At 42.7% G+C, this 25,624-nt stretch overlaps 1 pseudogene across 1 annotated transcript in view; it reads left to right on the plus strand.

Moving 5' to 3' along the window:
* Nucleotides 1-5,873, plus strand: part of LOC104670535 — a 41,480-nt pseudogene extending 35,607 nt beyond the window's left edge. Inside the window, exon 3 of the transcript XR_004060137.1 lies at nt 2,606-5,873. The product of XR_004060137.1 is annotated as a zinc finger protein 33A-like (transcript). The remainder of the gene's footprint in view (nt 1-2,605) is intronic.
* The last annotated feature ends 19,751 nt before the right edge of the window (nt 5,874-25,624 follow it).

Here is a 25,624-nt window from a genome sequence, read left to right on the forward strand (position 1 = left end):
AAAAAACATAATTTATTTTACCTTTTACTATACTTCTTTTTATACATTCTGAGTAACCTCACATTTTTATTTTCCACTGGCCCCATCAATTATGTAGTCATCTCTGTCCTGTATTAAAAAGAAAAATATAGGAAAAAAGTCAAGCCCATATGACCATTTCAATGTAAGCAGAGAAAACATTTGACAAAATTTGGCATCCATTTCTACTTAAAACTCTCAAATGAAGAATAGAAGATAACTTTCTTTAATCTGATAAAAGTCATCTGTAGAAAATGTACAATTGACATTGTATATAATTGTGAAAAACGGTATGATTTCTTTTCAATATCAGGAACATGACAAGGATGTCCACTCATACTTGATAGTGTAATGCATACTACCTAGTATAACCAGGGAAGAAAAAGAAAGGAGACTGGAGTGGAAAAGAAGTAGAAATGTCTTTATTCACAAAAGATATGATTATCTATGTAGGAAATCTAATGGAATCTCCCAAGATATGGGAAAAAGAATGGCTAGAATTATTAAGTGTAGCTAGGTGGTAGGAGAAAAATATGTAAAAATGAATTTTACTTCTATATATTAGCAATGATCAATTGGAAATTGAAACTTTTGAAAGTTCTATTTGCAATAGTGTCAAAAATATTTTTTTAATAGCTATGTCTGGCAAAAGATGTGAAAGGTCACACTTGAAACAATAATCCACTGCAGAGAGAAATTGAAGACCTAAACAAGTGGAACTCCCTGCTTATGTCAGAAAGCTCAATATTGCTGACATGTTTTGTTGTTAAAATGATTTATAGATTTAAAATAATGTAATTCCATGTAGTAATTAGCAGGATTTCTTGTAGTAATTGAGTACATAATTCTAAACCTTACGTGGAAATACACGGGAACCAGAATAACTAAAACTTTGAAAAATAAAAGCTGAGTTGTATGGATAGTATTACCTGATTTCAAGACCCATTATCAAAGTATAAGTTTGCTGAGACTTGGTATTTTTGTCCAGAGTACTTTTTCTTCAATTTCAACATCTAGTAGTTTTATTAAGATATGTTTTAGAGAAAACTGTTGCTGAACAGTTTTCCCAGGTTCATGATGGTTCCTTTGAATATGTGGATCAGGTCTTTTATTTTTGGACAGTTTTCTTAGATTATACTTTTTAATATTAGAGTTATTCCATTGTTTTCTTTTTTCTTCTTTAAGGACTGTAATAACATAAATACTATAATTTTATTTATTTAATTGTAGACCAACTTTGTCCAGAACTTACTTTCTGATCCCATTTTCTTTTTTTCTTACTCTTTAAAAATTATTGCTGCTTCTCTTTTTTCTTGTTTCATTCTCCTTTACAATGCTGTTTATTCAAGTTTCAGTCAAATGTAGTTTCCCCTTTGGCTCTGTTTTAGTTTACTCAGGCTGCTGTAACAAAATACAACAGACTGGGTAGCTTAAATAAATTTTCTCACAGTTGTGGAGGCTGGAAGTCTAAAGTCAAGGTACTAGCAGAGTTGGTTTCTGGTGAAGTCTCACTCCTTGGCTTGCAAATGGCATTTTCTTCTGGTGTCCTCACACAGCCTTTTCTCTGCATATGACCAGTGGTTGGGGGTGGTGAGTGGGGAAGAAAGAGAGCTCATGTATGTGCTTTCCAGTCTCCCCCTCTTCTTATAAGGACACCAATGCTGTTGTATTAGTGTGTTACACTTATGCCCTCATTTAACCTTAGTTAATCTCCTTAAAGTCCCCATCTTCAAATACAGTCACACTGGAGGTTGGGGTTTTAACATACACATTTTTTGGGGGGCACAGTTTAGTCCATCACAGATTCCTTGATTAGGAATGTCTTTAATAAGTCTTTAATAAGACTTGAATTATAAGTCTTATTTTCTGTGATTACTCTGTCCTCTTTACAACTTCATTCCTGAGGTTGATTACCCTTTGCCTCTTTAGTTTGCATGCAATCCAAGTCTCTTCTCTTGGATTTCCCAGTAGCCTGAGCTTTAATCTGCGTGAACTCATACATCTTCTGAGTATTTTCCCACTCATAGTGAAACTTTCCCTTTCTGGGACATGTTTCATCCTCTCTGGGCTGTCTGTCCCCTCTATTCCATGTGATCACCACAGTCTCTGGCTGACTCTCTTTGTAGGCATGGGCTGTCACTTTTTGCTATATTTGAATATCTTAGTGGTATTTGAAATTAGTAATATTCTCCATCTCCTAGTTATGCTAAAGTCATGGATTGTTATAGATAATATTATTTGCTCCACTTATGCTGACGTTTATAGTTCTTGGGGGGATGCATGAGGAAATGCAGATGTAACTAGTTGCTATTATTCTTCTTACATTAGAAACCAAATGTGTGCATTTAAATAGTTAAATTCCCCTCTGTTTTTCCACTAGCCTAGGCCTTTTGTTTCTGGTTTTTGTTTTTGTTTTTTCACCCCAAACCCATGACATACAAAAAATATGCACTTGCAGTTATGTTCATCTCTGGAAATTGGCCAAAAAACCAGAGTCAGCTACAACATAGGGCATTTGTATAAAGATTTCATTCCCTAAGAAATGTTTCGGTATTTATATGGTAAGATTAATTTTGCTTGTTTCTAGAAGTCTGGACAGCTGGTCACCTGAAAGAGAGGAGCCAAGAAAACCAATCTAAATATTTGTGGGCAGTTGTATTCATCAATAATGAAATGCTGACTAAGGAACAAGGTAATGTAATAGGAATACCATTTAACGTGGACGTAAGTTCTTTTCCTTCCAGAATAATGTTCTGTCAGTGTGACTCATGTGGAATGAGTTTCAACACTGTTTCACAATTGGTTAACAGTAAGATGAACTATTTAGGAAAAAAGTCTGATGAATTTAATGCCTTTGGGAAGTTGGTACTCAATATTAAGTAAGCATGATGAAACTTATACTCGAGAGAAAAATGAAGTTTTGAAAAATAGGAACACTTTGAGTCATCATGAGAACACTTTGCAGCATGAGAAGATTCAAACTTTAGAGCACAATTTTGAATACAGTGTATGTCAGGAAACCCTCATTGAAAAGGCAGTATTCAATACACAAAAGAGAGAGAATGCAGAAGAGAATAACTATGAATATAATGAATTTGGGAGAACTTTCTGTGATGGATCATCCCTCTTGTTCCATCAGATACCTCCATCAAAGGACAATCACTATGAATTTAGTGATTGTAAGAAGTTCTTATGTGTGAAGTCCACCCTTTGTAAACATCATGGGGTATCCACGAAACACTATGATTGTGGTGAAAGTGGGAATAATTTCAGGAGGAAATTGTGTCCGTCACACAATTGTGTGATAAAGGGGAGGTGATAAAGGAGAGAAACACTTTGAGTGTAATGAATGTGGGAAAGTTTTCTGGGAGAAGTCACATCTCACTCGACATCAGAGGATGCACACAGGAGAGAAACGCTTCCAATGTAATGAATGTGGAAAAACGTTCTGGGATAAGTCAAACCTCACTAAACATCAGAGATCACACACAGGGGAGAAACCTTTTGAATGCAATGAATGTGGGAAAGCCTTTAGCCATAAGTCAGCTCTCACATTACGCCAGAGAACACATACAGGGGAGAAACCCTATCAGTGTAATGAGTGTGGGAAAACTTTTTACCAGAAATCTGATCTCACTAAACATCAGAGAACACATACAGGGCTGAACCCCTGTGAATGTTATGAATGTGGAAAATCCTTCTGTATGAATTTGCACCTTACGGTACACCAGAGAACTCACACAGGTGAGAAACATTTTGACTGTCTTGAGTGTGGGAAATCCTTTTGTCAAAAGTCACATCTTACACAACATCAGAGAACTCACATAGGAGATAAACCTTATGAATGTAATGCATGTGGGAAAACTTTCTACCACAAGTCAGTGCTCACCAGGCATCAGATAATTCATACAGGGTTGAAACCTTATGAATGTTATGAATGTGGGAAAACCTTCTGCTTGAAGTCAGACCTAACAGTACATCAGAGAACACACACAGGTGAGAAACTCTTTGCATGTCCTGAATGTGGGAAATTCTTTAGCCATAAGTCAACCCTCTCTCAACATGATAGAACACACACAGGGGAGAAACCCTATGAATGTCATGAACGTGGAAAAATATTTTACAATAAATCATACCTAACTAAACATAATAGAACACATACAGGGGAGAAACCCTATGAATGTAATGAATGTGGGAAAACCTTCTGCCAGAAGTCACAACTCACTCAGCATCAGAGAATTCACATAGGGGAGAAACCCTATGAATGTAATGAGTGTGGAAAAGCTTTCTGCCATAAGTCAGCTCTCATTGTACATCAGAGAACCCATACACAAGAAAAGCCCTATAAATGTAACGAATGTGGAAAATCTTTCTGTGTGAAGTCAGGACTTATTTTACATGAGAGAAAGCACACAGGGGAGAAACCCTATGAATGCAGTGAATGTGGGAAATCCTTCAGTCACAAATCGTCACTCACAGTACATCACAGGGCTCACACAGGAGAGGAATCTTGTCAATGTAATGAATGTGGAAAAATCTTTTACCGTAAATCAGACCTTGCTAAACATCAGAGATCACAAACAGGGGAAAAGCCCTATGAATGTAACACATGCAGGAAAACTTTCTCTCAAAAGTCAAATCTCATTGTACATCAGAGAACACACATAGGAGAAAAGCCTTATGAATGAAATGGATATTAGAAATTTCCAGCCACAAGTGAGCCTCCATAATGCCTCAGATTATTCACACTGTGGAGAAAGCCCTGTTGACATCCTGAATGTACAATAACTATCCACAAACTCGCCTTTTGTTACTCCAAAGTAACAGTAGGGGATAAACCCAAGACTACAACAATTATAGGACAGCTTTTGTTAGGAAGTGATATTCTGTTGAATATTAGATGATTAATACTGGCATAAAACCTCATAGATTTTTTTGAATTTGAGAAAGTTTTTGGCAAAAATACAAACAAGATTATGTTTGAGTTTGCATCGAGGAGAAAATTGTCAATTTAAGAAATCTAAAGTGAAAATTTTGCTTAGAAACACAATATGACAAATTCTGTTTTGAGTTTGATGCCATAATAGTTTTTAGGGCATCTAACAATAATTTATAGATGTATATTGTGGAATGTAAAACTTTAAGAACTTAAAAAAAGTAATAATTAAAATAACCTCACAAGAAGTTGTAATGAGTACAGAGAATTCCCATGTACACTTCACCAAACTTCCTCTAAGGATAATATATAATCATGGTATATGATCAAGTCCAAGAAATCGATGTTACCTTGCTAGTAGATACAGACTTAACTCAGATTTTACTATGGTTTGTGTGCACTGTGTGTGTGTATGTGTGTGTGGTTATGTGAAACTTTTACCACTTTTACATTTGAGTAACCATCAGCACAATTACTTTACAGAACTGAAAAGGAATCTGAGATCTGTATTGTATCAGGATTACAAAGGAATCAGAATTTAGCCTCAAGTAGTTCCCTTCTTGTGTTAATAAGCACGTCCTTTCTGCAACCCTATCCCTTGCATCCACTTGACTATGAAGCTTCTTTTAAAGCACAAATTGAATAATCAGGGCAATAGCATTAAACACATCTGTGAATTATCCCTGAAGTTCATAGGACTTACATATGTACAAGTGGTATGTGATATAAATCGTTTCATATGCATAGTGGAATTTAACCTAATTGTGAATAGGAAGTAGGTATCCTAATTTAGTGGTTGTTATATCATCAGGCCCATACCAGATGTTTGTTATGTCTTGAAACAGTTTAAAAGGAGACCACAGAGCTAATATTTATCCATTTAAAAGTTATAAATCAAAAAAACAAATTATCTAAAAAATAATCTATCCTGTATATGTGAAGATCTAGGCTTGCCTCTGCGTTGCTCCCTTTCTCTTCCTACCTGTGGCTCATCCCATGCCATGAAGTGCCTAGGGTACATATGTGAACACTCCCTTCAGCGTAAGTGATACTCCAAATTTTCTTTAAGCAGCTGATCTCCAAAACAGGGCTCTGGAAAGAGGCCCACACATACAGCCCAGTTGCTGCCCAGGGTCCTTGGACTGTCGTTTCAAGGCTCATTGTGCCCAGACAGGGATCTCGGCCCTCAGAGACTTTTGAGAATATGAAGAGGAGGGTTGAGGCTGAAGCAGAGCCAGAATCAAGCTGGCATGGGGCTTTTATTGACAGTGTGAAGATTGTACACTACATTACGTGATCAGATCATACAAATAGTCTAAGATTATACAGTCTGGTGATCCTAGATTACACAAGTAATCTAAGCTCCACTTTAGGAAACTAGAAAAAGAAGAGCAAATTAAATCCAAAGTAACCTGGAAAAAAAGTAAAAATCAGTGACATTGAAAAGAGAAAATCAATAAAACCCAAAACTGGTTCTTTGAAAAAGTCAGTAACATTGATAAACCTCTAGCTAGATTAAGAAAAAACAGAAGACAAATATTGCTAATACCAAAAAGGAAAGAGGCCATCACAGCTGATCCTATGATCACCAAAAGGATTAGAAAGAAATATGGACAACTCTGTCCATAAATTTGATAACTTAGCTAAAATGGACCAATTCCTTGCAAGATGCATTCTCTCAAAGCTCACACAAGGTAGACATCAGTAGGCATATATATCTATTAAATAAATCTAAGCAGTAATTAATAACCTTCCAAGACTGGGTGTGGTGGCTCACACCTGTAATCCCAGCACTGTGGGAGGCCGAGGTGGGCAGATCACAAGGTCAGGAGTTCAAGACCAGCCTGGTCAACATGGTGAAACCCTGTCTCTACTAAAAATACAAAAAATTAGCCGGGCAGTTGGCACATGTGTGTAGTTCAGGCTACTCAGGAGGCTGAGGCAGAAGAATCGCTTGAACCTGGGAAGTGGAGGTTGTAGTGAGCCAAGATTGTGCCACTGTACTCCAGCCTGGGTGACAGAGTGAGACTCCATCTCAAAAATAATAATAATAATAATAAAACCTTCCAAAGCAAAGTGCCAGGACCAAATGGCTTCACTGATGTGCATTTTTTGAGATACTTAAGGTAGAAATGATATCAAGTCTCTACCATCTCTTTCAGAAAATAAAAGCAGAGCTAACACTTCCCAACTCATTTTTTGCACCCAGTATTACCCTAATACCAAAACCAGGCAAAGATATTACAAGAACGGAAAACTACAGATCAATATCTCCAGTGAACACAGGTGCAGAAATCCTCAAAATATTAGCAAATCAGGAATGCAAGGCTTGTTCAACGTTTGATATTCAGTGCAGTCCATTGCATGCATTAGCAGCTCAAAGATGAAATATGATCATATCAATAGGTACAGAAAAAGCATTTTACAAAATCCGATACCCATTCATGATAAAATCTCCAAACACAGAAGGAATACAGGAGAACTTACTCAATTTGATAAAGAACTACTACAAAAAACCCTACAGCTAACATCATTCTTGATGTTTCCAACTAGATACTTTCCTACTAAGATCACGAACATGGCAAGGAACACCACTGCTTTTCAGCATTGTACTGGAAGTGCTATCTAATGCAGTGATGAAAAAAAAAGGAAATAAAATGCACATAGATTTGGAAGAAGGAAATACAACTGTCTTTGTTCACAAATAACATGATTGTCTTTGTAGAGAATTCTAAATAAACAACAAAACCCCTGCTGACATTAATAAGCAATAATAGCAGGGTGGCAGGATATAGTCCTCAGGTAGATGATAAAAAGGAATTAGACGTCAAGTCATTAAATGACATGGAGGAACCCTAAATGCTTATTTTTAAGCGAAAACCAATCTGAAAAGGCTTTCTATTTTTTATGATTGCAATTATATGACATTCTGGGAGAGGCAAAACTATCGAGCCAGTGAAAGGACCAGTGGTTCTGAGAGTTGAGGGGAAAGGAGGGATGGTAGGCAGAGAGGTGATTTTTTAATGTAATTTGTCAAAATGCAGAGAATGGAAAACAGTGAAGGGAAAACAGAGTAAACCCTAATGTCAACTCTGGAGTTCAGTTAATAATATTGTATCACTATTGGCTCATTAATTGTAACAAAAGAACCATAATGATGCAAGATGTTAATAATTGGGGAGCCTGTGGACGATGGGAGGGGTAAAGGTTTATATGAGAATTCTCTGTACTTTTTGCTCAATTTTTCTGTAACCCTAAAGCTGCTCTGAAAAATGAAGTGTATTAAGTAAATAAATAAGTAAATAACCAACCAACCCTGAGGAACATCTTGTTTCTGTACTAAGGTGTTCTTTTGTTAGTCATGTGTTTCTGACTGAACCTCTAAATCACCATTAAAGAACATTTGAATTGCTTTTATACATCCTTAATATATTTTAAATTATGGTAACTGTGATCTGAAATTAAGGACTAGTATTCTTGGTTCTCTTGACATCTGAAGCCAAAAGGGCCTCAAATGACCTAACCTCATTTCCATCCCCACTCTACTTCCACAGGTGAGGTACCTTAGCAGACAGTCGTCCCTGTCAAGGGGGCCAGGCACAGTTCCTGCTTATTCCTAAGTAGTAAGATCTGCTTCCCTGCCAGCTTTTGGAATTATTCACCAAACCCCTCACATCCTCCCACAGCAAACAGTGGTCACTGTACTCTCTGGATAATACAGCTGCTCACCACAACTCCTCCTTTTCCACTCTGCTCCCAAGTAGAACCCTGTGTGGCTCTGTCCGGTATGTGGTGTACTTCTCACCTTTCTGAGAGTTGGTATGACTGACAAACTCACGTAGATCTTATCTGTCCAGTGTCAGGTGTTCAGTGTTCAATCTTTCTATAGCATCAGAGTGAGGATCCTTCCTTAACCATCAGGATGAATAGGAAGCAGTTACAACCATTGACATAAACAGGATGGCCCATCCAAAGCCAGTGTCATCTAGTCTAATTTTAACTAACTGCTCTTGGCTAACTGACAGGTTCCATATCATGGCAAAGGCTTCTTGGACAGAACCACCAGTTGCTGGCAGGTTTGCACTTGGCCTGTGCTGTAATGCACTTTTCTTGGGGAAGGTGAGTGTCGCATCTCTTCCCATCCTAATATGCACTGTGTGCAGGATAAGAGTGCTCACCCATTGACTGTGTCCCTGCATGACTTGACTTGGGCTCAGCCTGTTTGGCAGGTGGTCTCTAAGGTTCCCACCTGTAAAAGTGGTGACCACACTGCACACGAAGTGATCAGCACTTTAGCGCCACTTTCCAAAGGTCTGGCTGGAGCTCTCTGATTATCATCACTGGCTGCATGGAGCATCCCTACAGACTATTGTTTGTTATTGAACATGCCTGGGTTGTGCATGCAGATGGCCTATTGTGAGGTTTGTGGAAAGGCAGGAGACAACTGAGGGAGGTGAGTGTGGCACTCCAGTTGCCTAATGAGGCATTCAGGAAGGGTAGTACCTACACCCCTCTCCTGTGCTGTTCCTTCACTTGCTGCCACCACACATGCTTTCCTGACCCCTAAGAGTGTCAAGATGCACATGCGTGGTGGCCCAAGGTCCAGGTACTGATGAGAAGAGAACAAGGTACCAGTTCTTCCCAGATTACCAGAGGAAGTAGCTCTCCTGCTCTACCAATGCAAAACCCCTTGCCAGTGTGCCTGAGCATGGCCTGGCACTGCTGCTTGCCAACATGCCACAGGGTGAACCTTGCAATCATGGGGTCTGATGGCCTACACCTGGGCCACAGGCTATACGACGTTACCCTGAGCATAGGGAGAGTGACTGTGACATCCACTGTGCTTTGAATGTTTGTCCCCTCTCCAAAAGTCATGTTGAGGCCTGGGTGCAGTGGCTCAACAAATCCCAGCACTTTGGGAGGCCAAGCACAAATCCCAGCACTTTGGGAGGCTGGGACAGGAGGATCACTTGAGGTCAGGAGTTCAAGGCCAGCCTGGTCAACATGGTGAAACCCCATCTCTACTAAAAATACAAAAATTAGCTGGACGTGGTGCGTGCCTTTAATCCCAACTACTCAGGAGGCTGAGTCAGGAGAATCACTTGAACCCAGGAAGCAGAGATTGCAGTGGGTTGAGTTGGCGCTACTGCACTCCAACTTGGGCAAGAGAGCAAGACTCCGTCTCACAACAAAACAAAACAAAAAACAAGTCATGTTGAAACTGAATCCTCAGTGCAACAACTTGCAAAGGTTTGGCCTTTGGGAGGTGGTAAGGTCATCATGAGAGCTCCACCTCATGAATGATTAGTGATCTTAGGAGCAGGCTGGATAGAACACACTAGGCCTCTTTTTGCCGCCTCCTGCCCCCCCATTCTGACATGTGAGGGCCCAGTGTCACTCCTCTCAAGAGGAAACAGCAAGGAGGGGCTGCCTTGGAAGCCGAGATCTGGTCCTCACCAGATACTCACCTTTCTGGCGCTTTCATCTTGGACTTCCCTGCCTCCAGAGCTGTGAGAGGTAAAGTTCTATTGTTTTAAATGACCTAGTCTCAGCTGGTTTGTTATGGTAGCACAAATGGACGAAGACAAAATGTCTCTTGGAAATTTGGCATTTGGCCATGCTACAGTCTCATCTCTGCACATGAGGAATATGTTGGGACACTATTGAAAAAAATCAAACTCAACTCCTAACAGCATGGTCCCAATGCTGCCTAAGACATTTATCAGATTATATTCAGGGGAAACTGTGAGAGTATTATGAGTGTGTGTGTGTGCATGCAGCCTATGTGTGTGTGAGGTGGGGCTGGGAGAGAGATTTATAATACCCCAGTTAATAGTTAATCTGAACGATTGCTTGAGCCCAGGAGTTCAAGGCTGCAGTGAGCTACCGTGGTGCCACTGCACTCCAGCCTGGGTGACAGAGTGAGACTCCGTCTCTTTGAAAAACAAAAGGCTGGGTGCGGTGGCTCACGCCTATAATCGCAGCACTCTGGGAGGCTGAGGCGGGCAGATTGCGAGGTCAGGAGATCAAGATCATCCTGGCTAACACGACGAAACCCCGTCTCTACTAAAAGTACAAAAAGCTGGGTGTTGTGGCGGGCGCCTGTAGTCCCAGCTACTGCGGAGGCCGAGGCAGGAGAATGGTGTGAACATGGGAGGCAGAGCTTGCACTGAGCTGAGATGACGCCACTGCATTCCAGCCTGGACAACAGAATGAGACTCCTTCTCAAAAAAAAAAAAAAAAAAAATCTGAGGAAAAGTATCCTGTGTCGATCATCTGGAAGTAAACAGTGGGTTTGGAATATGCACACCATAGAGAAACCCTAAAGCAAAATGCATCTATGTCTGTGTGTAGTAATAACAGACTGGCATCTTTGCAGATTCAAACTGTGAACTAGTGCAAGGCATCCTGACTCTGGTCCCACAGGTTCACATGGAAAGAGACAACACAAATGAATGAAGGAACTGTGGGAAAGACAGGCATCTTGATAAACCACATTTCTTTTTTAAGAATATTTTTGAGGCACCAGTGGAAACAGATATAGGTTGGTAATGTGTGATGTATTCTCGGAAGGTACCACTTGAAGAGAGGAGACACAGACAAAAATAAATTTTGCCAAAAATTAATTTATAACAAAAAGGGCAGTGAGGTGCATGTAAATATATACAAAATATTAACAGTGTCAGAAGATGAACATCCTGCTTTGTTCAATGATTTCATGGAGTTGCTGTTTTGCCTTTCTTTGTCATGTTCTCTGTCTACATGTTTAAAGGGAGGATTACATGTGAACACTATTCAGTATTATGCATCTAAGCTTGTGCTATCAATCATTGGTAGATAGATAGTGAGAGAACTTCTAGTTCCCATCTCCCCAGTAAGAGCTAAGATGCAAACCCTTTGTGATGAACTGATATCAAGATGAAATATAGCACCCCCGTTTTCTCTGCATCAGCCTGCCTTCAGGCTCGCCCTGTGAACTCACCAAAGGGAGTGAAGTATGGATGTGTCTCTTTTACCTATTTTCACTTTAGTTCAGTTCTAGTTTGTGCATTGTCCAGACTGCCCAGGATGTGACGATCACAGGGAGGAGGTCGTGTTATAAAAACTCTTTGGCTCCTTAGGATTCAGCAAAGGTATCCACTGCCTGGTGTCCGTGGTGCCTGCGGGACAGTGTGGAGCTTAGAAACAATCACGTAGGCCATGAAGGGAGGCCAGAGACTTAAGCGGTGTCCACAAGACAGAGAAAAAATACTCCTTTTGGGTTTCCAAGTGGTCAGTTTCCTCTTACATTAGTCTTGTTCCAGGACATGGTGTGTCCCCTGTTTATCCTCCTGTGGATCACGCTAGTTCTTCATCCTGAGGAGGAGCAGGATGGGGTGGTGAGAAGGACGCCTTCTCCCTCCTAAACCCGAAGCCCTTGTGAGCTCTGCAGGGCATCAAGCAGATCCTGAAACTTTTCCTGACTGCGGGCCATGGAGGGTTCTCCTGTCCTAATCCTAACTGGTGATGCTGATTTCTGAAACTCTGAGGTTGTCAGGAGTTCATCTAAAAGGCATGAGGTGAGGCCGGGCACAGTGGCTCATGCCTGTACTCCCATCACTTTGGGAGGCCAAGGTGGGTGGATCACCTGAGGTCAGGAGTTCGAGACCAGCCTGGCCAACATGGCAAAACCCCATCTCTACTAAAAATACAAAATTTAGCAGGGCTTGGTGGCGAGTGCCTGTATTCCTAGCTATTTAGGAGGCTGAGGCAGGAAAATCCCTTGAACCCGGGAGGCGGAGCTTGGAGTGAACCGAGATGGCACCATTGCACTCCAGCCTGGGTGACAAGAGTGAAACTCTGTCTCAAAAAAGAAAAAAAAGAGGCTCAAAAGAAGGGGATGGCCCCTTGCTCGGCCATGCCCTAGTCTGCTGCAGGTGTGTCCATGTGAGCATGTTTTTTGGAGCAGCTCCCTGTCCCCAGATGACGATTTGATCACCATGCCCTGGGGCTGCTCATGCCACCATTGCCTAAGGTGGGCTGTGTCTTGCTGACCTTGTTGTGATCTTTTCTCAGGATGACCAGATGGAGGCTGAGTAGTGTCCTTGAAGGGCAGAACTGCCAGGCTCGTGCCGTCACTGTCCTTGTCATTCTGGCAATTTCCTTGGTACATGTGCCAGAAAGGAGACAAGTGGGTGAGAGCACCCCTCCAAGAGCTGGTCCTGTTGACACATGGATCCTGAGAGGAGAGATCTCCTGGCACAACCCAGGTAGACTAGGGCAGCATGGCCCTTGGTCCCTGGCTCACACAGCCTCCACAGACCTGCTTAGTGGAGGATGGGCTGGTGCAGATGACCAATGGCTGCTGGGGGAGTTGGAGGGAGGCCTGTGCGGCAAGCTGCTTGGGCATTGCACAGGTTGCTGTGCTGCAGCTGAGCAGTAGGGCGAGGTCTGTGACTGGGGCTGCCGGGGAATTCATGGGACTGCCTCTGCTCTGGCCTGGGTGCCGAGCTCTTCGGTTCTGAGCCCACATCTAAGAGAAAGGGAAACACAGATGTCAGAAGATGTAAGAGGTTCCAGCTTCATTCCCTCTTCTGTGAGGCAGAAGTGACCATCTGTGGGGCTTTATCTTGCTGATTCTGTATATAACATTTAGTCTGCAAAATATGGATGAGTTAGGGGAATTACTGCCATTCCACGAATGGATTCCACATTGATTTGCTAGAATGTCAGGATTTTCCCACAAAAGAGAGGACCCTAGATGATTAGATTATTACACCTGGGGGTTAGTGGAGGGGCAAGGTCTACACTGTTGTCTAGTGCCTAGAAGCCTAGCATGGAGATAAAGGTCACAACACATAAGACATAAGACAAATATGACATAAGACGAATAAGACACGTAAGACAGCACCCTCATAACAAAACTCTCAACTTCTTTCAAGATACCAGCTCCCATTTCTCTAGTACCATCTCAGCGGGCAATACCAATTCCAAAATTATGAGACAAATTGTGCACCACAGACAGAAAACTTACCTAGATTCTGGATTCTGGAATGCTTGTTTGTTTTGCCAGCTCTTCCTTGATGGCATTTCCAGGGAATTGGTTCCTCTGAAAAATTTGAAGGACACCTGTCTGTGGTTTCGTGATGGCGTCACTTTTGTCTCCCTCCTTTGGTTAAGCATTCTGTAGGAAAACAGAAGAAGAAAAAGGGCTTTCAGGCCATCTTCACATCAACCCTAAGACAGACATTTTCAAATATTGTTCTCACCACCCTTACTCCCTCCCAGGCCCCTGACGTGCTCATGCTCTGATCCTGGCCTTTGGATTAAACCCCTGCAGTGCTGGAAGAAGAGGACTCTGCACTGCCTGCCAGGACTGGAAGATCCATGGCCTTCCTTTCTTCCTAACTGCCTTCCCTGCTTCCTAACTACCTTCCCATGAGATGGGGATGGTGGTCACGTCTCCAACACTAGCATGCTGTGGTAGAGACATCAGCATTCTCTGCAACAAATTTGGAAACAGCCTGGAGAGACGTTTCTACTTCAAAGAGTTGCGCTGAGGACGTGCACTGGCACTGCTGGACTCACCTGGGGCCCAGGGCTGAGGTTTCTCATGTCCTTGGAGCTGCTGTCCTCCCGAGGAGTGTCCTCACTGCAGCCAGCTCAGCCTCAGGTGTCTTCTCTGGTTTTGAAACCAAATCTAAGTGGGAAAAGAAGATTCCAGCTTTATCCGATTTAGTCTACATAATTTTAAGTATCTATTTGAGCCCAATACCAGGAATCACTTCCTTCTCTGTCCCATCTGTGGTCTCCAAACGAAAAGTTCCTGGGTTAGGGAGGCACTGACTGGCATCCTAAAGCCAGAACTGGCCAACGAGTGTGTGTCCACCCTTCCTTTACCTCTTCCCCACCCCACACTTGTTTTTGTCTCACTCCCACTTGCTCTCTCTGCCTCCCTCTCCTCTTTAGGTCTCACAAAGGCTTTGGTTCAGGACTGACTGACTTGCCTTGGCTCTCTGTCATCTCCCCAGAGTCAAAGGCATTTCATAACACACAATCCATGTGAAGGGACATCTGATGAAAATTCATTTAAAGAGAAGCTCACTAATTACTAGTACTTACTGCTGAGCCTGGAATCATTCATATATACATCAGAGTTCATTCATTCCAGGTGCAATACTAGATAAGGAGACTCCTATGAATCAAATAGCTGACTCTGAATAGGTTGTGACTGCCATAATCAAACCCTGTGGCTGCCTTCTCCTTACTGGAGGGCGTAGAGGAATTTGTTTTGAGACAGAGTCTCACTGCAATGCCCAGGCTGGAGTACAATGGTGGGATCTCGGCTCACTGCAACCTCCGCCTTGTCACTTCAAACACGATCAGGAAAGAAGTCTTAAACACGGCTGGAAATGTGGAGGCAACAAATACATTAGTGAGCACCCTGGCAGATCCAGCCTCATTCTACATGGTTTCTTGTGCTTTCCTTCTGAACCATCAATTCTAGTGGGCTAGTTGCCAGTAGTCCAGCCAATCTCCATGTCTTCCCATGGGACACACTTTTTTTTTTTTTTTTGAGACAGATTTTCGCTCTTATTGCCCAGGCTGGAGTGCAATGATGCAATCTGGGCTCCCTGAACCTCCACCTCCCAGGTTCAAGCTATTCTTTTCTCTCAGGTCTCAGCCTCCTGAGTAGCTGGGATTACAGGAACATGCCACCAGGCCTGGCTAATTTTTGTATTTTTAGTAAAGATGAGGTTTCACCATGTTGGCCAGGCTGGTCTCGAACTCCTGCCTCGGCCTCCAAAAGTGCTGGGATTACCGACGTGAACCACTGCCCCCGGCCTGGGACACACTTTCATTTTGGGATTTGATGTAGCACTCTGACACGTGGACTGGGTGCATAAAGAGAAGGAAATGCGTGTTCACCTGGCCTACCTGAAGCTCAGATCCCTGTATTTCAGGGCTTACTCAGGATTATAGCATTTGATGTAAAACAATGACTGTAGGCTTTTCTTCAACAGTCCCTTTTACTTAGTTGTTGACAGTCTGGATACACTTCTCCTTGTGTGATTGTGATCATTCCATCTATTTCTTTCTTAACTGGAGAAACAGAATGGTTTTACTTTGTTTATTTGTTGAGACAGAGTCTCGCTCTGTCACCCAGGCTGGAGTGCAGTGGCATGATCTGAGCTCACTGCAACCTCTGCCTCCCGGGTTCAAGCAGTTCTCTGCCACAGATGCCCGCTACCATACCTGGCTAATTTTTGTATTTTTAGTAGAGACGGGAGTCTCACCATCTTGGCCAGGCTGGTCTTGAACTCCTGACCTCGTGATCCACCCACCTTGGCCTCCCAAAGTGCTGGGATTACAGGCATGAGCCACCGCGCCCAGCCGGTTTTATTTTTATATCATTATTCCACTCAAAATATTCCAAAAAGGGATCAGGCATTAAACTCTGCAGTGTGTAAAGCCCACATAAAAACACTACGAGGCTAGGCACAGTGGCTTACTCCTGTAACGCCAGCACTTTGGGAGGCCAAGGTGCGCGGATCACTTGAGGCCAGGAGTTCAAGACCAGCCTGGCCAATGTGGCAAAACCCCATATCTACTAAAAATACGAAGATTAGCCAGGTGTGGCACACGCATGTAATCCCAGCTACTCGGGAGGGTAAGGGATAAGAATGGCTTGAACCCAGGAGGTGGAGGTTGCAGTGAGTTGAGATTGCATCACTGCACTCCAGCCTGGGTGACAGAGTAAGACTCTGTCTCAGAACAAAACAGTAGAAAGGAACAAAAACCATGGGATGAGAAACGGGACTTTATGGCAGCCCTGACCTCACTGTCCTTAATATGACCTATTAAAGAACAAGCATTCTGAGCATTCTGTAATATTGGTTCCAGGTATCAATGACAACCTATCATGATCATGGTGACGATATTACCTATATTCTCTAGAGCATGCAAATATGATTTAATTGTCTCCTATCAGGAAAAAGGCCCAATTGAACTCCCCCCGCCCCATGAATACAACAGACCATGTGTTCCATGACTGGTAAAAGGCAGAGATAGGAGTCTTTCAGTTCATTCTTAACATGGTATGATTGGAGACTGCTTAGCCTAGCTTATCTTTTCTTTGACCCCAAGGAAATGAAATGGAAACACAAGCCCACCTGTATCCTAGACTCCAGACTGCCGATTTCTTTGGCCAGTTGTTTTCTGGTTGGTATGCCAGGGTAGGAGTTCTGCTTAAACAATGCTTGAAGGGCATCCTTTTGACTTGAGTTCAAAACAGTTCTTTGTTGAGATTCTCTTGGGAGACAGCCTGGTATAGAGAAATGGGTCAAAGGCAAGGGAAGGATTTGTTGTGGATTCATATCTGTGATGCAGGTACAAGCCTTCTATTGATACCAGGTTGAAGGTGTTGAGTCCCAGTGGTCACTCTGTGTTTGTACTTTTTGGATACACACTCCATGATTAACTGGGTGCAGGGCATTACACAGATTAGAAAGGGTGATAGCCTTCATCCAGAGATCCACACCAAAACTGAACCTCATGCCATTCATAACATTACACACAAACAACTGAGAAACCAGTTGAAAAAGGGGACATGAATGAAACATTTAATTTCAAAATGTGAAAACCAAATATGGACTTTCTGGGTTAAACATATATAGGGCAAGGGTTGAAAAATTACCTGTTGCTGTCTATGCTCTCTACATGAGTAACAGAATCAATCGTTCCCCAACCCTCACATCACACAGTATACCCACATAACAAAACTACACATGTACCTCCTGAATCTAAGATAAAAATAGAAATTATTTTTTAAATTGTCAAAAAAAAAAAAAGATGTTATCTTCGAAGGGTGGTCATTAGGCTGAACCTTGATGTGGTAGGAGGGAGGCATGTAGCTGAGTCCCAGTGTTTATATCTGGAGAGGAGAGTGAATGGGCTTGCGTCTCCCGTGCAAGGACAATGACCAGCAGGGGTGTCAAGATCTGTTGTAATATTTGCAGCATTACTGAAGATCTGTGTGGCACACTGATTCCCAGGGAACTCTTGGCAGGAATCAGAATGCATCTATGTCACTCCTTGTAAAATTGAAAAGGAAACCACAGGAACAACAAAAACTCGCCAACATTTCCTAAAATTTATGACACCAGACATTTTCTGAGAGCTGTGTGGCTGTCTTCGTAGTGGATAAAACAGTTTTTGTCTCACATCTCCATTCATCTGGGTCACTGTGCTTCACTCACATGGCATTGCAGTGCTGTGAGCTATACCACAGATAGAGTCAACTTTGTCCTGGGACTGGATGTTAGAGATGGTTAAGGAGTGGTCAGCCTCAGACCTGGAGCCTGAGAAATGATCAGAGATCCCCTCTCCCTTGCCGTGGTTTCCATCACTCTTAAGGCACATCACGTGCCAAGGGGCTTCCCTGACTATGCTACCATGCACTGGTGTAGGTGCTGTGCTTACTGCTCAGCTTGCAGGTGAGCTTGACTGAGGCTCCCAGGCTGGGAGAGGGACACTGAAAAACTCATTATATCCTGGAGGAAGGAGAAGAGGGGACAATTCCGTCATGAATGAGCCAGGGATCAGGATGCTGAGGGCCATCTTGGCCTGTCCCCTGAAGGAGGAGGATGAAGAGGAGGAGTGGGGTGTATTCCCCAGTCCAGATACTCCAGTGCTCTACAGAGGCAGCCTTGCTGCAGGCCTCTTATCCACCCTCCAGACCCTGGAGAAACAGGGGCCCTTCATGCAAATCCTTGGCCAACCAAACCCTCGCTGGGTTTTTCCTGCTGCCCTGTGGCTGGGTGTCATTTCTGGGAGGTGTGCGCCTGTGCTCAGCCTGGCTTGAGGCTCTGCAGGGGCCCAGGGAGGACTCAGCTGCTAGCCCAGTGAGTCCTGAGTGGAGGCCAGGATCAGTGTCTTATTTCCCCATTTTCGCAGCTGAGAGCCCCACAGGTCCCCTCAGGGCAGGCCCACAGGCTATCCTCTTTGTGACTAGAGGAGGGGTGGTTTTCACAGAGGCTCCTGCTTCCACCTAGGCCAGGACCCCTGTCCACTCCCTGCCCAATGACAGAGCGAGGTTCTTCCTCAGGGCAGCTCCTGCTGTCTCAGTCTTTAGTTTTCTATATAGGCCTCCTCAGTGGGAACAGGGTGCACAATTCTCACTTTATAAAGAGTTCTTAAGGGAAGGGTTATCTCATATACAAACTGCACCTGAAATAAGCATACATTATCTACAAGCAGGGGCGATTCAGCCCTGAATCCACTTCCCAGGGTACTCATGAAGCCAGGTTTCTCTCTCCCCACTTGATTGCTCAGGAGATCAGCACGTAGCGAGCAGTCTGGTGAGTGCTGGAGAGGAGACATTCACTGGATTGTTAGATCCACTGAATTCTCTGTCAAGTGAGGAGAACCCCGGGAGTAGAAAGAGAAAGTACTGGAGAATCAGAAGCCTTGGGGCTTTTTCCGAAGTGAGGGGTTAGAGAGATTCACTAAAGGAAGGGGATGCGAGTGACAACTTCCAAGATCTGAAAAACTTCCCATGGCTTTTTGGACGTAGAGAACTTGCTGACTAAGTGAGGAGATCACAAGGGAGAAGGAGATGGTAGGAAAGAAAGAGAGACTGAAGAATCAAGATGGGAAATTGTGAATCAGAGATGAGGAATGGGAGAGGGTGAGGATGTTCCACACTTTAGCAAAGACTGGAGGAGGCGCCAGTGGGGAGATTGAACAGGAGTCAGAGGGGAGGTCGAGGTTTGGAGTGTATTTACTTTCATTTCTGGTGTTTCTTAAAGTGGCACCTCTGTCAGCTTCTCAGCTGTCCTCTCTAGCCATCTTCTGGCCTGGACTGGGAATTTTTTTTTTTTATTTAATTTTTTAATTTTTTTATTTTTTTCCTGAGACGGAGTCTTGCTCTGTCACCCAGACTAGAGTGCAATGGCATGATCTCAGCTCACTGCAACCTCCGCCTCTCGGGTTCAAGCAATTCTTCTGTCTCAGCCTCCTGAGTAGCTGGGACTACAGGTGCCTGCCACCACAGCTGGCCAATTTTTGTATTCTTAGTAGAGACGGGGTTTCACCTTGTTGATCAGGCTGGTCTCAAACTCCTAACTTCAGGTGATCCAACCGCCTCGGCCTCCCAAAGTGCTGGGAATATAGGCATGAGCCACAGCGCCCAGCCCTGGACTGGGAAAATTTTAAGTCAAAAGTCTTTAGTTCTCTCTGCAAGAGATTACTCTTTAGTTTCTGTCTGCTCATGGCTTTCCTTCTTGTTTTCCACCGTTCTTATGAATTTGAGGATATTAAAATATGTATGGGAAAATTTGGGGGAAGGACCCTTTAGAAATGCCACGTCAGGTCCTATTCCAGGCCCATGGAATCAGAATTCACACTTTATATGATCTCAGATGGTATGCATGCACAGTAACATCTGAAAAGCTCTGGTCTGACTCAGGCATGAAAGCATTGGTGGGTGTTGGTGACAGACTGTTTCTCATGCCTCAGTCTAGTCTCCTTCCTGCAAACATGCCCAGCAAGCTCCCTGCCTGCACTCTTATCTTGAGCAGGAGATGCCAGTCATGCTGCACCTGAGGCTTCCCACTGCACACGGAGGCATCTCCCTGAGCTCACAGATCCATAGAGCTTCAGTAACAAGATGATCTGCACATTTTTATTGATATTAATAAGCAATTAGAATTAGCTAAAAATCAATATGTGTTAGAACCTATGCTAAAAATCATACTGTGGTTGGGCGCAGTGGCTCACACCTGTAATCTCAGCATTTTGGGAGGCTGAGGTGGGCAGATCACCTGAGCTCAGGAGTTTGAGAACACCCTGGGAAACATGGTGAAACCCTGTCTTTACTAAAATACAAAAAATTATTGGGAGGCTGAGGTGGGCAGATCACCTGAGGTCAGGAGTTTGAGACCAGCCTGGCCAACATGGTGAAACTCTGTCTCTACTAAGAATACAAAAATTAGCTGGGCATGGTGGGAGACACCTGTAATCTCAGCTACTTGGAAGGCTGAGGCAGGAGAATCGCTTGAACCCGGAGGCTTAGGTTGCATGAGCTGAGATTGCGCCATTGCATTCCAGTCTGGGGGACAAGAGCGAGACTTTGTCTCAAAAAAAAAAAAAAAAAAAAAAAATTAGCCAGGCATGGTGGTGCATGTCTGTAGTCCCAGCTACTGGGGAGGCTGAGGCATAAGAATCGCTTGAGCCCTGGAGGCAGCTGTTGCGGTAAGCCGAGATTGCACCACTGCACTCCAGCTTGGGCTACACAGTGAGACTCGGTCTCAAAAAAAAAAAAAAAAAAAAAAATATATATATATATATATATATGTGTGTGTGTGTGTGTGTGTATAATTATGTGTGTGTGTGTATAATTATGCAGGCGTTATATACTTATATTGTCTTCATGACCAGGGAAATTATTTAAATTAACCTAAAATGACACTAGTGGCATATAAAATATAGAAAGATAAAAATAATCATAATTGTGTAAATATTAGGGACATACATGAAAGAAATGCATGCAAATTCAAAATATAGGTATATTGATTTGTGTTGGTATGTTAGCTTCCTAGGCCTGAAATCACATGACCGTAAACTGAGTGGGTTAAAATAACAGAAATGTCTCAGTTCTTGGAGCCAGTAGTGTAAAATCCATAGGCAGGACCAGCTTCCCTCTGATGCTTCTAGGGGAAACCTGTCCTTCCTGGCTCCTGGTGGTTTCTCATTTCTTTCCTGCTGCTCCTCTTTGCCATCCTTCCTCCACCCAGGAGGATGGCCCTGTGTCAACTCAGTCCGTGCATGTGAACCCACCACCTCTACGCACCACATTAAGCACAGCTCCCTGAGTGATCCATAATCTCCAACCTCCAGGGCACCGACAGTCACTCTGTGTCCTCCCAGCTTTTGGAGAAACTTTTGGACAAGTCATCTCCAAATAAAGAAGACTTTGTCAATGTAAGACCACGCTTCTTTCTTATACAGAAATTTTGCTTTCCTGGTTTATTTATTTTCCAATCAAATCTAGAGATAAAAATCTGACAATGTACATTACGGGAGACACACAATACCCTTGGTTGAGGTGGTATTAGGTGGGCATCTCTTACCAACTGACAGTTTCCATTATAAACTGTAATGTAGAGGCATTTCCCTCAGCACCAGTTTTCCCCCTTGAATTAAGGACTGTGCCACTGTGAATCTAAATCAATTTGAAAGATAAATGTGACAGGAAAAGGTCTTATCTTTTCCACAGGTATCCTCTGTGCTAGTTTTGGGGACCTTTGATTTTTGACTTAACCACTGTACCCTTCTGGGTTCCTAAAGTCATCAAGAGAAAAAACAGACCTGTGTGAAGTGCACAGCATAATATAATCCTCACAGTGCTTTTAAAATATTATTACAGATGTCATCAGCCTCAGGGGAGAGTGGTATGTACCTTGAAATAACTCACTGAGGCACAAACTTGCTTACTTCCTGTCCTCTATCTCGGAGAAGATATGGAAGATATGAAGGATGGAGAAAAAGAGGAAGAGGAAATGTGATGGTGGAGTGGGTAACATAAAAAGGGAAGACAAATAAGTATATGTGTTTTCAGTGGCTTCTCACTTCCTTTTGGCCCATCAAGGAGACCAACACATCTGAGGAGAGTGCTGATGAGGCTGCTCTTAGCTGGGACCACACTTGTGCTTTGAAAACAACCCCCAAAATCCCTGCAGGCAAATGAAGGCTGTCCTGAGAACACCTTCCCAGGGAGCAGATACCCATTGTGTAGAAGCTCTAAGCCTGCTGGGCTAAGCCCTCCACAGGCCACTTTAATGAGGAGGAGAGGCTGTAGGTGGTGGTAGGACCACCATGTTGCATGACTTCTGTGTGCCCTATTGTTCGACTCCATCTCAAAAAAAAAAAAAAAAAAAGTGTGTGTGTTGCTTTGAAGCACAAGTGCAGATGCTTATCAGCAGCCTTTGCCTTTGTGAGAGTTGTAAACTAAAAATAAAATTCTAACCCCTCACTGACTGAACAGGCCCTCCCTTGGTCAAAGAGACCCCAGGAAAACCTTAAAACTGAGTTTCTGGCCATGATGAGATGGGAGGAGGTTCAGACACATCTCATTATACCCACTCATGTTTATGGTTTAGACACAGCTGCCCAGCATTAATGTGAAATTAGAGATCATAAGACATAATGGACTCTTTGTGGCAATGAGATACCAAATCATAAACAGGACTGAAGACCACAACATGGAAGGATTAAGTCAGTGCACCCTAAACTTAAGGAATAAACTGTGTTCTAACTGCCACAGTTAATTTTTCTCTAGCATCTAAACAAGCACTGACCTCAAGATTAGCAGTATTAAAATAATTGTAGCTCACCACCAGATACTGACTAACCTCCAACCCCTGTTCCATAAGATGTAACTGCAGCTTTGATTGGTCAAGAGACTGATTTCAGTAACTTTCTCCTGATAAGAAGACCACCTATGGTTTTTCAAGCTCCTGTAGGGCCAGCATAACCATGGCAACACTGAGTAGTCCGTGAATGGTTGCAGGCCCCTTGCTGGTCTGTGAGAAGTCTAATTTCAAGTACAACAAGAAATGAAGCCAGCATGTAATGGAGAAGTAATGTTACATACACTAACATACAATACAAATATTGATGAAGATACAACTGTTACGCTTCTACCAAATGGAAAATTAATCACTGGATACATACAGTTATGAAAAAACTGGACATCATGATTGTCCATCTCTACCTCTGTGCCAAACTCTATAGGCTTTCATTAATAAGAATGTATCAATATTGGTTCAGTAATTGTAACATTTACCACACTCATGTAAGATGTGATTACAAAAAGGATGCTGAGGTGGGGGAAGGGTATATGAGAACTTTATACACTGCTTCAGTTTTTATGTTAATTCAAAACAGTTTCACATAATGTCCTTTAATTTAAAAAATATGGCAGCATTGTTCAACTGTTTCATTTTAGCTAATGGTTAACAAGCAGCAAAATATATAAATACTACATTGAGATATTCTATGCTATTAAAGCTGAAGCAATTTTGAAGTTGTAAATATATCTTCTGTAGTTGTAGCAGTAGTATTTGACTTAATAAACTTAAATTTGCACACATGAAATAAAGAATATAGCATAGCAGTTTTAGAGTAGTCTGAAATATGAGACACTGAATAATCTAGAATTGTTATGCTCGAATGAACTTAATTTAATTTCCACAGTACTTTCAGTTGACTCCTTTCCAGGGTGCACCGAACTATGAGGTCAGTGGCAGATTATTCTCTTCCTCAGCTTGGTGTGGACAGTAGGTTGTCTTGATCCCTCAAGATCTACTCTCATATCCTGGAGGCAAGATGCTGGGAAATGTACTATGAAAAAGACAGCTGTTGACATCTTCCTGCCAAGGACCATAGAGAAATGAGTAATCATTTATTGACAGTTTAAATATTTGACCTATTATTCACCATCTGCATAGCGAAGCCCCCTGAATCTCAGTTGGATTTTAACAAGAACCTGCAGTGCAAGTTGCACTAATAACCAACAGACTGACTGTGTATGCAAATATCTGTATTGAGATGGGACAATATAGAAATATTGGAGTGACCAGGAACACTGGGCCTGGTGCATAAAGGTGTGGGTTCAAGTCCTACTTAGAAGATGTACAAACCTGAGAAAGTTATAGAGACCTCTCTGTGCCTCAGTTCCCTGTTCTGAGGTACTGAAATGTTAATATGGCCTATGTTATGTTATGAGGCTAAAAGTAGTGAAATGGAGGTAAAGCCTTTAGAAGACTGGTGATTCATAAGTGCCCTAAAGTGTTCAATGATTATATGTCTAGAATAGTATGCCAGAACCTTGGTAGTGGTTGAATACAGATAAGAAATGTGGGTGGCTCCAGGGCAGTGGAGGATGGAATTTTCTTTCTTTCCGTGGGTATGATGCTTTACAGCTCATGGAGAGTATCTGTTATTTCTTGTGATGCTTACATCAGCCTGGAGGAATGCACAGAGCAGGGACTACAACCCATATTTGACAGCCCAGGGAAGTGAAATGGAAAGATTTGAAGTAGTCTGCCCAGAGTCACAGCACTGATGAGTGATGGATCTGGCACAAGAAGGTAATTGGTTTTCTGGGGACTGAGGTCTCTGAAGACCCGAGACCTTGAAATAATTACCTGAACCCTGAACAAAGATGCTGTTTTCAGCTTCTAGGTTTTAATTCTTCAATTTCTAGGTTTTAATCCCTGACCTCACCTTGCAATATAAGCCACCTTATAATCAGCTGACCATCCTAAGAGACCATGGTCTGCTTGGCCCTGTATTAGTCCATCCTTGCATTGATGTAAAGAAATACTTGAGAATGGGTAATTCATAAAGAAAAGAGGTTTAATTGGTTCATGGTTCTGCAGGCTGTAGAGGAAGCATAGTGGCATCTGCTGCTTGGGAGACTTCCAGAATCTTCCAATCATGGTGGAATGTGAAGGGGAAATAGGAATCTCACATAGCAGCAGCAGAAGCAAGAGAGAGTGAGAGCAAGATGCCCCATACTTTTATGCAACCAGATCTCATGAGAACTCACTTTTGCAAGGACAACACCAAAGGACTGGTGCTAAACCATTCATGAGAAAACTACCCCCATGAGCCAATCACCTCCCA

Source organism: Rhinopithecus roxellana, chromosome 11 (genome assembly GCF_007565055.1).
Source record: "Rhinopithecus roxellana isolate Shanxi Qingling chromosome 11, ASM756505v1, whole genome shotgun sequence".
Taxonomy (NCBI): domain Eukaryota; kingdom Metazoa; phylum Chordata; class Mammalia; order Primates; family Cercopithecidae; genus Rhinopithecus; species Rhinopithecus roxellana.